The sequence below is a fragment of the Neomonachus schauinslandi genome, chromosome 14 (assembly GCF_002201575.2).
Source record: "Neomonachus schauinslandi chromosome 14, ASM220157v2, whole genome shotgun sequence".
Lineage (NCBI taxonomy): Eukaryota > Metazoa > Chordata > Mammalia > Carnivora > Phocidae > Neomonachus > Neomonachus schauinslandi.
In genome coordinates this window covers 47,487,770-47,500,694 of record NC_058416.1, presented here as the reverse complement: position 1 = coordinate 47,500,694, position 12,925 = coordinate 47,487,770, and positions in this window count along the sequence as shown.

The following is a 12,925-nucleotide window of genomic DNA, read 5'->3' as shown; positions in this document are numbered from 1 at the left end:
GGCACCAAGTTACCCCTTCTCTATAAAATTAAGTAGTGCTACCTTAAGCAATTTTTTTCGCCATTCAACTTCTCATATTTATATTTCAATAAATGACCTACTTCACATTACAAATAGGTTTTTCTCTTGTGTATCAGAGAGTAAATATTTCACTTAGGGGAAAAAGGAAGTGGGAGGTGTTGGTTTGCTAAGTAAAGACTCAAATAGGAATGACACAAAACCACAATTTGGAAACAAGGATATTTTGTTTCACTTTACTGGAAGTAGATACATGAATATCTCTTAAGTTACAGAAATAAGGATGATTGTAGAGGATTTTTTTTTTTAAAGATTTTATTTATTTATTTGACAGAGAGAGACATAGCGAGAGAGGGATCACAAGCAGGGGGAGTGGGAGAGGGAGAAGCAGGCTTCCCGCTGAGCAGGGAACCTGATGTGGGGCTTGATCCCAGGACCCTGGGATCATGACCTGAGCTGAAGGCAGACGCTTAACGACTGAGCCACCCAGGTGCCCCTGTAGAGGATTTTTATATCAACAAAATAAGTCTTTGCATTTCCTTATAAAAAATCAACTTTTTAAAGTTGCTTAAAAAAAAAAGACATGCATGCTCATTTGAATTTAAATATTACAGGAATTCAGAAATGCTAAAGTAAAAGTCCCTTGGTATTCCAGAAACCATTGTTTATAGTGTGGCATGCATCCCTGCCAATTTTTTCTCCTTCAGTGTATGTTATTATTTTAAAATTTCTAAACAGAAAGCAGGATGCAGTGAGGCAGCTTTTGGTGAAATGTTGGTCATGGTAGACCTCTAAGGAAGATGAAGGACGTGCAGTCCCTAAGATACGTTAGAGGCAGGATATTTTTTGCTGCTCATTTAGGCTACGGGCATCAGAAGAGATTGGTATCTGTACCTTCTGAGATTCTGAGCAGTTTTCCAGCACTTTAGAAATTAGGGGTGAGGAGCACCTGGCTGGCTCAGTTGGTAGAGCATGCAGCCCTTAATCTCCGGGTTGTGAGTTCTTTAACAAATAGATTGCTTAAATAAACTTTAAAAAATTGGGGGTGAAACCTCATCTAATTGTATTTTCACCTCAATACTTATATTTTGAGGATAGCTATTTCTCTATTAGAGCTTTGTATGGATTACATAAAAATTAAAGAATGATTTAAGTTTTCAAAGTATTTTATGCTTGGAAACCTCAGTTTATTCATTTGAAAGCCTCTTGTTTTTATTTTTTATTTTTAATTTTTTAAAAAATATTTTATTTGCCAGAGAGAGAGTGCACAAGCAGGGGAGAGGGGGAGAGGGAGAAGCAGGTTCCCCACTGAGCAAGGAGCCCGATGTGGGACTCTATCCCAGGACCCCGGGATCATGACCTGAGCCGAAGGCAGATGCTTTACCAACCAAACCACCCAGGCATCCCTTGTTTTTATTTTTTGATTTCCTATTTCTCAATGCAGAAATATTAAAAGGGTACATTGAGAACAGCATTACTTTTGCTGTCCTAGGCTTTACAACTTTTCCCCAAACATAGGTAGCTTTTTGGGAGTTAAGATCAAATACAGTAGAAAGATAAGAAAGTAGCAGATGGAGGGGAAGGTGGGATATTCATCACAGAATAAAGAATGAGCTACTACTTATAGCTCTGAACTTTATCTTTCTAATGCCTCTGGGACAGAAAGAACACATAATCAAATAGAATACTTGACAAAATCAAGAACAGTATCTGGGTAAAGCGTCAAATGAGTAAAAATTTATGAAAAATCTGGAAAACATCAAAAAGGGTTTGAAAGTTGAATTTGAAGAAGAAACAAGTCCATTGGTCGTAGTATTAGTATATTGTTACTAAGTAACAAAAACAACTACTCATCAATTTCATTTTTTTTAAATTGTATCATATTTGGAAAACGGTAAAACAAGCATTGGACAGAGGAATTGAAGCCTTCCCTACCCCCCAGTTCATATGTTGCCTCCTTAACCCCTAATGTGACAACTGTATTTAGAAATAGCGCTTTTCAGGAGATTAAGTGAGGAGGTTTAAGGAGGCTTTTAATAACAGTTAAGTGAAGTCATCAGGGTGGGGCTTTAATCCTATAGGACTGGTCTCCTTAGAAGAAGGGAGAGGCACCAGAGATTTCTCCCTATACAAGAACAGAAGAAAAGCCATGTGAGGACACTGAGAAGGCAGCTGTCTGCACCCCAAGGAGAGAAGCCTCATCAGACACCCCCTGTGCTGGCACTTTGGTCTTGGATTTCCATCCTCCAGAACTGTGAGAAAATTCATTTCTGTTTTTGAAATCATCCAGTCTGTGACAGTATTTTGTTATGATAGTGCAAATAGGCTGATACAAACCTAAGGTACAAAGATTTTTTTGGTGGGCATCCTACTTCTTCAACTGATGTAAGAATTTTGCTTGGACAATAAATATTCCCAATTTAGGAAAATTGCAGGTGAGATTGTGGGAACATTGCCCATGATCGAGGATGAATGATGGAGAATGGGAAGCTACTGGAAATCTGCAGGAGCCACTCCAGGACCCCTTTGAAAGGAAGAAGATATAGTGAGTTGCACATATAGAATTAATTATTAAAATGTTACTATCGCTTGAGCATGCATGAATTTCTAAAAACCTATTAAGCAGGCTTATTAATAGGGAAATATAAGAGGTAGGATTTTGGATACATGCAACCCCCACCCAATAAACGAGAAGAATGTAGACAATTGGGGTAACTTTCGTTAAGATTAGCTGTTGAGCAACCTAGTAGCCAATCATTGTCGAAGCAGATTCAGGAGACTCAAGATGTTCCTATCAACCCTACTTTTTTCAATGTTTTTGACAATGACTTCATTGATGATATAAAGGATCCAGTTATCAGATTTGTGAAATGACAGGAATCTGTTAGTGAACTACACCAGAGTTTGTTCAACCATTCACCCATTGAAAGACATTTGGGTGGTGGTTTCTAGTATCAGGTTGTTATGAATAAAGCTGCCATGAACATCTGTTTACATGGTTTTGCATGAAGAAAATAGTGCAATTGCTGGGTTGTATGCTAAATGCATGTTTAGAGTTATAAGAAACTCAAACTGTTTTCTAGAGTGGTCATATCATTTTACCCTCCCACATTCAATGTATGAGTTTCTCCACATTCTCTCCAGCATTTTGTATAATCACTGTTTTTCTTTTAATTTTAGCCATTCTAATAGGTGTGTAGTGATACCTAATGAGATCAGTAGTAATATTGACATGGTTTTTTTGAAAAAAAACAATGAAATTATCAACATTTAAAAGATCCTTATAATTTAGTGAACAAGTATTTTCCCAATGACCAATGCATGATGTTACACAATCATGAGTATTCTGGTTTTAAAATATGTCCACAAATTTTTTGATACTTCTCTTTCAAAAGATGGAAGCTAATTCCCTTCGCCCTTGAATGTGGACTCTATTCAGTGAATCTAATGAATAGAATGTAGCAGAAGTGGTGGTGTGTGACTTCTGTTTAGTTCATAAAAGACATTGTGGCTCTGCCTTGTTCTCTCTGGGATCCCTGGCTCTGGGGGAAGCCAGCTGCCATGTGTTGAGGACACTCAAGAAGCCTATGGAGAGACTCGTTCATATGGGGAATGAAGGCCTGACAACAGCCATATGAATGAGGTTAGAGGCAGATCCTCTGTCTTCAAACCTTCAGAGAATGGCAGCGCTGGCCAACATCATAACAGCAGCTCATGAGAGACCCCGAATCAAAACTACCCAGGGAAGTGATGCTCACATTCTGATGCACAGAAACTGTTAAAAAAGAAATGTTTGTGATTTTAAGCCATTAAGTTGTGGGGGGGGGTAATTTGTATTAGAGCAATAGATAACAAATAAGAGATCCATTCAAAGCTCGAGAAAGACTAATGGATTTTACTGTAACAGGGTACAAAAAATTTATTGATAGTTTCAGACGCCACATTGCAACTAACCTTTAAGAAACTACTACTTGGGGGCGCCTGGGTGCATAAGTCAGTTAAGCGTCTGCTTTCAGCTTAGGTCCTGCTGGGATGGAGCCTGCTTCTCCCTCTCCCTCTGCCTGCCGCTCCCCCTGCTTGTGCTCACTCACACTCTCTTTCTCCGGCAAATAAATAAAATCTTAAAAAAAAAAAAAAAAAAAGAAACTACCACTTGTCGAGTACTAGTGTAGTATTAAAGAATATCTAGTAAAAACCAATGATGTATTGTATGGTGACTAACATAACAATAAAATTTAAAAAAATAAAGAATATCTAATAAAAAAATAATCTACATTATCTGCAAAGGCGATTCATACACTCTTCCCTTCTCCAATTACCTACCTATATGAGGCCAGCCTCCCCCATATACTTCAACTAAAACAAGATATCCCAACACAGAGAATACAGAAGCAGATACGAGAATTCAGCTGTCTTAAGTCAGACATTATAAAGAGATTTGCAAAAATATAAAAATGCCATTTTTCTCACTGAGGTTTTGGAAAATAGTTATTTTTCACTTACAAATGTTCTTTATATTAACTTGTAATGGGTTTTGTTATTTGTAAGTGACCAAAATTTTTTCTGTTTTAATTTTTAATATGGTAAATACCAATAAAACCCATAAACAGAAGCTCATTGAAGTCCTCAATAATTTTTGATAGTGAAAAGGTGTCCTGAGGCCCAAAACTTAGAGAACTACTGCTCTACCGCATATAGGCACGAGAATGTATTTAAAGGAAAGCAATTAGAATTGGACTCGAAATCGTGTTGTATGTGGATTAGCCAAAGAATTTGAAGGTGCTTGCTTGGCCTAGAAAAGATTTAGGACCAAATGGCTGACTTCTAAAAGGAGAGGAGTATTGATCCATTTTAAAAACCAAAAGGAATTTTAAAAGTTCAAAGAAGAAAGTGAAAGTCACATGAAAACCTGCCAACCAGTGAGAGCCACTAAAAAAAATGTTGGTACCTGCCCTTCCAGACATGTTATAAAGTCTGAAAAAGAATTAAAACACACACACACACAGAAAACCAGAAAAGCCTGTGTGTTGTGCTTAGGTTTTAGAAACTGCCAGAAACACTTTTTCAGCCACTGTAGGAGGAAAACACGCCCGTGAAGTTGCTTATCTAAAACACCAGGAGTTACCCTGAGCTTTGGTGGCTCTGGAAAATACAGGTCCATAATCAAACAAGAAAGAAGAAGACAAACCAATTAATGAACTTACTACTGACTCCCTAACAGCCAGGGGCAGTCAGGGCTGACTGGCTGGAGGCCTCACTTCCTTTTTTAGTTTACCTACTCCCGGTAGGGTTGCCCTTAAGGAACCCCTGATGGCCTGGTGGTTACCAGGACTGCTCTCCCACAGCAGCCCTGAGTGTATCTAAACAGATATTTTGCTCAGCTTTTCAGCGTCTCTGAGCTTTCCCTTTTCGGCTCAGTGCCTCATCTCCTCAGCCATTGCTTTCAAAGCAGCAAATTCATTGTGGAACAAAGTGACAGCGAATGTCAGACTGTTCTCTGGGCCATCCCTGCTCTTGAGGATCGTGGCTTCTCCAGTTCCAGCTGCCTTGGTAGCTTGCCAGCACTTTAATGAAAGGTATAAAAACTACTTTCACAAAGTAATGAAAACAAAGATCTTTTTTTTTTTTTTGCTAATTGTTGTTCCAATTTTTAGTGTTTCCAGTTTCTAGATGAACCAAAAATTGTTGAGGAACCGTAAGAAAATCTTTATTTTAACAATTTGTTAAGAGTTCATATTCAGACAGCAATACCATGCATGACTTGATCTTCCTGTGTTAACCCAGGGGGCCATGTGGCAGGCTCTGCCACCGCGTCTACACAGCATGACCAACTGACACACTCATTGTCATCTGCCTCCTAAGAGCACACATGACTCAGCTGTGGGACATTCTAGAAGTGGCACACACATTGTGAAAACAGCCTGACTGTGCAGTAGCTCTTTTATCTATGACATGCAGAAAATAGCCAAGGAGGATTCCTGTCCACCCGGGATCTGCAGTTTTCTAAGTTTGCTCTTATACAAATCTTACACACACTGAGAGAGCTGCTAGGCCCAGCCATCACCCAATATGTCACATTAATAAAAACAACAAGCACGCAAGCGTTATTTTACCTAAACACTTTAAAACCGAGTGAATTCTAGGGCACAACTTGCTCCCACTATTTTATTTTAGTTTATTTAGATTTTATTTATTTGAGAGAGCATGAGTGGGGGAGGGGCAGCGGGAGAGGCAGACACTCCGTTGAGCAGGCCCCCAGGATTATGACCTGAGCATCATGACCTGAGCCAAAGGCAGACCCTTAACCGACTGAGCCACCCAGATGCCCCCCAGTATTTTATTTTTAAAATGCTATTGGACACCCATAGCAGTTTTAATATAAGAAAATTTTGACTCAAATGTTAGCTCTGAAGAGATCAGATACTACTTTATGCAAAGCTTTTAAGTCACAAAAAGTTATGACATGGTAATAACGTAGCAGTCCTTTCCCATTACCCCTAAATCGTATGGTGTTACTCTAAACTGTTGTATCGGGTAGCCTGTTTCTTCTGCCCCTAGTGTTATGGTGTACCTGTTGTCACATGTTCTTCCTGCCTTCTTCACCTGCCTCTGCATCCTCCAGCTGGCCCCCTCCCGTGTTTGACCACACCAGTCTTCAAAGCACGGCGAGGCCGATAAGCCCCTGTAGCCCTTCTTAGCTCTATTACAATATTATATTCCTTAGATTTTTGTGTATCACGTATGTGGCATTATAATGCACTTTTTGGAGCCAGGGTAATAAATACTTGACATGTTCATGTTCTCCAAAGAGCTTAAGGAAATGCTGATACAAAGTGGGAGCTTTAGAAATATGTGATGATTAAATAATCCCTACAGGGAAAAAAGAGTTCATATACAGCTTTGACCTTCACAACTAAACAGTGGTCCCCACATGTTTGTGAACAGGTGAAAATCTGCATGCACATGTTCATTTGAGGAGTTTACTAAGAGCAGAGTAACATTCCCAAGGAAGGGGATGGGGGGGGCGGGGAATGATAGGACCTGGGAATCCAAATTTTAAGAAACTGCACAACTAACTTTGAAATGCAATGAAAAAAGCTCATTGCTAGTTGCTAATCCAGTATCTATTTACATCTCCCTTACTAAAAACGTATTTTCTTTTTCTAAGATTGTATTTATTTATTTGACAGAGACACAGAAGAGAGGGAACACAAGCAGGGGGAGTGGGAGAGGGAGAAGCAGGCTTCCTGTGGAGCAGGGAGCCCGATGCGGGGCTCAATCCCAGGACCCTGGGATCATGACCTGAGTTGAAGGCAGACATTTAATGACTGATCCACCCAGGCACCCCTAAAAACTTGTTTCCTACAGGGCATAATATACCCAGCTACAAACTACATTTCCCAGACTTGCAGCTAGAGTGGCTATCAGACATCTTTGACCGATAGGCTATAAGTAGAGGTCGCTGGGTGTGATCCTCTGGGAAAACTTTTTTTTTTAAAGATTTTATTAATTTATTTGAGAGAGAGAGAGTACAAGCGGGGGAGGGGAGGGGCAGAGGGAGAGGGAGAGAGAGAGAATCCCAAGCAGACTCCACAATGAGCACAGAACCTGACTCGGGGCCCAATCTCACGACCCTGAGATCACCACCCTAGCCGAAATCAAGAGTTGGATGCCCAACTGACTGAGCCACCCAGGCACCCCACCTCTGGGAAAACTCTTAAAAGTTGATCAAACTCAGCCAGCACCAGCTCTTTGCCTTCTGCCTTTCTCCTTCTTCCTGCCTGGGAACTGTAGACCCCGTGTTAGAAGTAAGCATCCATCCTGCAGCTATCAGGTGATGAGCATGAGGATGAAAGCCACACACTGAGGATGAATGGCTACATGAGAAAAAGAAGGAATGTGGCTCTCTGAACCATCATGGAACCCTAGTACCAGGCCTGAATGGCTTACTTCCAGATTTCTTATTCCTTAAGAAAAATTCAAGTCCTATTTGGGTAAGCTACTATAAGTTGGGTTTTCTGTTACTTGGGCAAATGCAATTCCAACTGATACAATAGTTATAGAATTACAACAGAATAAGAAATGAGAGGGCTCCATGTAGGACCTGTGAAAGAACAACGTGGAGTCCATCACACAAACCGGATAATGAACAAAAGCCAGGGAGAGCTAAAAGATACAATGAACACACTCGCCTCTGTCAACAACAAAAAGAAAAGCAAGTAAAAGCTCCAGAAAAAACATAAAGTCAACTTTTGTTGAAGTAAACAAAAACATGCCATGATTTTTTGAGCAAATGGTGGAGAATTTTGACCTTGATATTTGGGACATTATTTTTTTTTTTAAAGATTTTTTATTTATTCATTAGAGAGAGAGCACGAGCGTGGGGGAGGTCAGAGGGAGAAGCAGACTCCCTGATGTGGAGCTCGATCCCAGGACCCCGGGATCATGACTTGAGCCGAAGGCAGATGTTTAACCGACTGAGCCACCCAGGCGCCCCCGGGACATTCTTTTTAAGTGGTCAAGTGTAGGGACCAACAATAACATTTACTTTTCTATACACCCAATAATTCCACATGGTTCTATGGTGAATATCATAATATTTTAAGAAATAATGGTAGTATTTTAATACTATTACTTTTCAACATTTAGATATAATCCATAGACAAGGAACTGAATTTATATTTATAGAATGTTAATGCCCCAAACCTTGACAATATAAGTTTGGACTAGGGAGGGGGAAGCAGAGGAGAGGGGTTGGTATAAGTGCCCTCATCTCCCCATCTTTTTTTTTTTTTTCTTTTAAGATTTTATTTATCTGACAGACACAGCGAGAGAGGGAACACAAGCAGGGGGAGTGGGAGAGGGAGAAGCAGGTTCCCCGCTGAGCAGGGAGCCACATGTGGGGCCCAATCCCAGGACCCCAGGATCATGACCTGAGTCGATCCCCAAGACACTTGACTACTGAGCCACCCAGGTGCCCCTCCCCATCTTATATAGTGTAGAGTCCCTGGAAACTTCTTAACATTGATGGATCAAAAATGGAGGTCTGGGTGTATCATATGAAGTTATGTGAGTAAATACTAGAAGAACTAAAAATAATAAAAGCAACAAAAATTGAGAAGTATTGGGCAAGAGGTGAGAGGCAGATCAGTGTGCTAAATTCCTTATCTTTTCATAGCAGAATAACATGTACTACCTGAAGCTCATAAAATGAGGTAAGTATATGAGTTATAGTGTTATCGTCAAAGCCTAAAATAGAACTTGGTAACAGTGGCTTTCTCTGGGTTATGGCCTTGAGCATTTTGGGGGAGGAGGGAGAAGAGAGCTTTTTTGCACTTGGTATCTTCCTGTACTATTGAAATTATATTGATTTCCATGTGTGCATTGTTTTCATAATTACAATATAGCATGTTCTTATTTTTAAAACCTTTTGAGGGGCGCATGGGTGGCTCAGTCGTTAAGCATCTGCCTTTGGTTCAGGTCATGATCCCACGGTCCTGGGATCGAGCCCCGCATCGGGCTCCTGCTCCGTGGGAAGCCTGCTTCTCCCTCTACCAGTCCCTCTGCTTGTGTTCCCTCTCTTGCTATGTCTCTGTCAAATAAATAAAATCTTAAAAAACAAAAAAACAAAAAAAACAAAAAAACCCTTTGATTCTGGGGCGCCTGGGTGGCTCAGTCGTTGAGCGTCTGCCTTCGGCTCAGGTCATGATCCCGGGGTCCTGGGATCGAGTCCCACGTCAGGGAGTCTGCTTCTCCCCACATCAGGATCCCTGCTCACCGGGAAGCCTGCTTCTCCCTCTCCCATTCCCCCTGCTTGTGTTCCCTCTCTCGCTGTGTCTCTGTCAAATAAATAAAATCTTTAAAAAAAAAAAAAACCTTTTGATTCTGACAACCAACTGGTTTGTGGAGCCATTGAATCTTGGGAAATGTCTGAGTTCAAACACCCCTGTGAACTTTTACTCCAATGTAGTCATGAGAAGGGATGGGCAAGTTGCCTACTGGTCTTTCCACGGGTTTCAATGTAAAAACAGGCTTTTAGAAAAATTTTGCTCAAATTATCTTCCAAAACAATGAAATTCAGTTAAAAGAACAATGTTTTGAGATTGTTTAATGAACCACTTAAAAAATGAAACTTTTTATTCCCAATAAAAGTGAATTTTGAATATACAACATTTGCATTACTCTGGTTTGCATATAAATTTTTGTCTCTGAAAATCAGATCTAGAGCTGACAAAAAGTGTGGCAGCAATAAAAAGACACTAAAACAGAGATATAGCTTTGCAACCTTTTGTCAATTTAATGTTTAAAGAAGGAGCAGAAATAGGAACTATGAACGGAAATAACTGAAACGAGGAAGGAAACATCTGCCTAAGTAACAAAGGAAACCCACAGAAAGAACCTTCTGATAAATGAAGGAATTATCAGACTGGATGGGGATACAATGGAAAGAATATTCTCACCTAATTCTAATTCTGGTCTGTCATTTATGGTGATTCCCAAGCTGGTATCAGGCACTTACGAATTTGAGTCCTGGTAATATCTGCAAACTCAAAATTCTAGAAATGACTGTTGATCTACTTTTATGGGCTAGTTTCAGAGTCTTAATGTTTACCAAGGAAAAGATAATTTTTTAAATCTGGGAAGAATAGGGAATTCTATATGGGCATGAGGCAAACAATCAATGTCTTTAATGCTCAACTATACAGAAACAAATACGTTTGTGACTGAAAGAAATGGACCATGGAGAGGCAAAGATTTGGTTTGCCAAGGTAGTTCCAGATCCTCTGGATTCTGCGTGGCCTGCAGTGGCTTCCCAGATGCTCTGCATTTCCTGGGCCACAGCCACTGTCAAGACCACTGTGTTCGGGGACCTCTCACCCATCACCAGGCAGTTCTCAGTGCTGCTTGCAGACCCAAGGTGAGGTGCACAAAAATTAAGCCTGGCTCTGTTGGGAACAAAACTCTGCCATAGCTGACTGAATCTAACTCTCTGGGAAGAGGGATAAGATGCCCAGCATCGAAGGAAGGCAAGTCTTTTCTGAGCACCTCGTCCCCTCCCCGCCCCCAACTGCACTACTTCCTCCCTGCTCTTGGCCAACATTCTTGTGGGGCTCTTGTTCCAAATATGCTCTTCTGTAGGGAAGGTTGGAGTAGTGAACCATGGGGGTTCCTCAATCTCCAGACTTTCCTTATCAATGGTCTATTGGCCTTTGGGCATGGGGGATGGTAAGAGGGTGAGAAGTGTCCAGGATGACTCCAGCTTCTTGATTTGTGCACTTGCGTGGGCGGAGGTGCCACTGACCGGGATATGGGACCCTGAGAGAGGACGCTGGTGGAGAAGGTCAGGAGGGTTGGTTTAGAGATGCTGGTTTCCAAGTGCTCTGAGGCACCCTAGTGGAGGTGAGAAGTAGGCAACTGGATGTAAGGGCCGAGGGACAGACCGCAGTACAGACACACAGCCCTCCCCTCGTGGATCTCGTGTACAACAGGAACAGATTTACTCAAGTAAGGACCAACATAAATATCAACAAAGTTTCATGAGAATGAAGGAGTGATTAAAAGGTATGGAGTCCATAAAATGAAAAGTTGTCATGAACATAGTGACATGGAGCTCCCTGGGGACCTTCATGAGCGCTCTTTTGTTTCCAGTGATGGGGCTGAAGGCAAACTGGAGTGGGGTAAGGTTGGGGAAATGGGGGCAGAGCATCACAACTCTTCGGAGAAGTGTGCTGTGAAGGAGAGAAAGGGGGTCATAGCTGGAGACACATAAGGGTTTCAGGAAAGTTTTTTTGTGTTTGTCTTCAGCTCAGTTGTTGTGTTTTTAAGAAGAAAGAGAGCAGCAAAGTGAAAGGCCATTTCTAGGAGCCAGGCTGTGAGGAGAGGTGTGATAATCAACACCTTAAGTTTTCCGAGAAAGTGCGAAATGGGATCTGAAGACTTTCTTGGGCAGGACAGGCATTTTTCTGGCTCCATGGAGGCTAGGAAGGGCGGAGGGGCAGCAATGGTGGGCTGGACCATGCGTTACCGTCTGATGACTTCGCTTTTCCCCATAAGCAGAGGCCAGGTAGGTGTCTGGGAAGGGCTGCAGGCAGGCTGAGGAGAGCGGAGAAGGCTTGGCCGTATCTTTGCAGGGAATGGAGGAGAGCCAGGCAGGACTGAGGGCCGTTGGCGTTCCTACCGCTGCTGCTGCCCGGCTGTGCCGCTCCTCCTGCAGGGGCAGGTGCAGAGAGCGCAGGTGGAGTGCATCTGGGCTCAGGCTCTGTCAGGCGAGTGTGACAAGGACCGAGGAGCAAGGATGTTGAGGGTAACAGCAAAACCAGTACTGGCATGGAGGAACACGGAACTGCAGCTGGATGAGGAGGGAAGGGAAGGAGGGGCCAATAGACTGGGCAGAAAAGGTAGGACAAAGGAGGCTCCTGGAGGTGGTGAAGAATGGTCGCAGGGGAGCAGCTGGGGGGACAGCACGGGGTGGGATGGGTCTTCCGCAGGTATGCTGATAGGTGATGGCAGGATGTGGGTGGAAGGATTCTGTGATCCTGGTTAGTAGATGACAGAGATAAGGACAGGTATGGTCAATGGTAGGAGCCTTACAGGAATAGGTTTTTTTCGTTTTCATCTCCCTTCCTTCCTTCCTTCCTCCCTCCACATTCTTTCTTTCTTTTTACCAGAGAAAGGAGAGGAAGGCCTTCATTTTCCTACCCATAAATCTCCCAGCCTCCTTCTATCCTGTGCTTACAGAAACGACCAACTGCTCCATATGCACTCTAGGTCCTGCCCCATCTCACCTCACTTGGATATTTCGTCTTCTCTCTATATTCCACCGTTGTCTCTCTGCTAAACCATTCTCACTCACACAAAGATGCCGCAGTCCGCTGTTCATAAATATAATCCTCCAACTCTGTCTCAG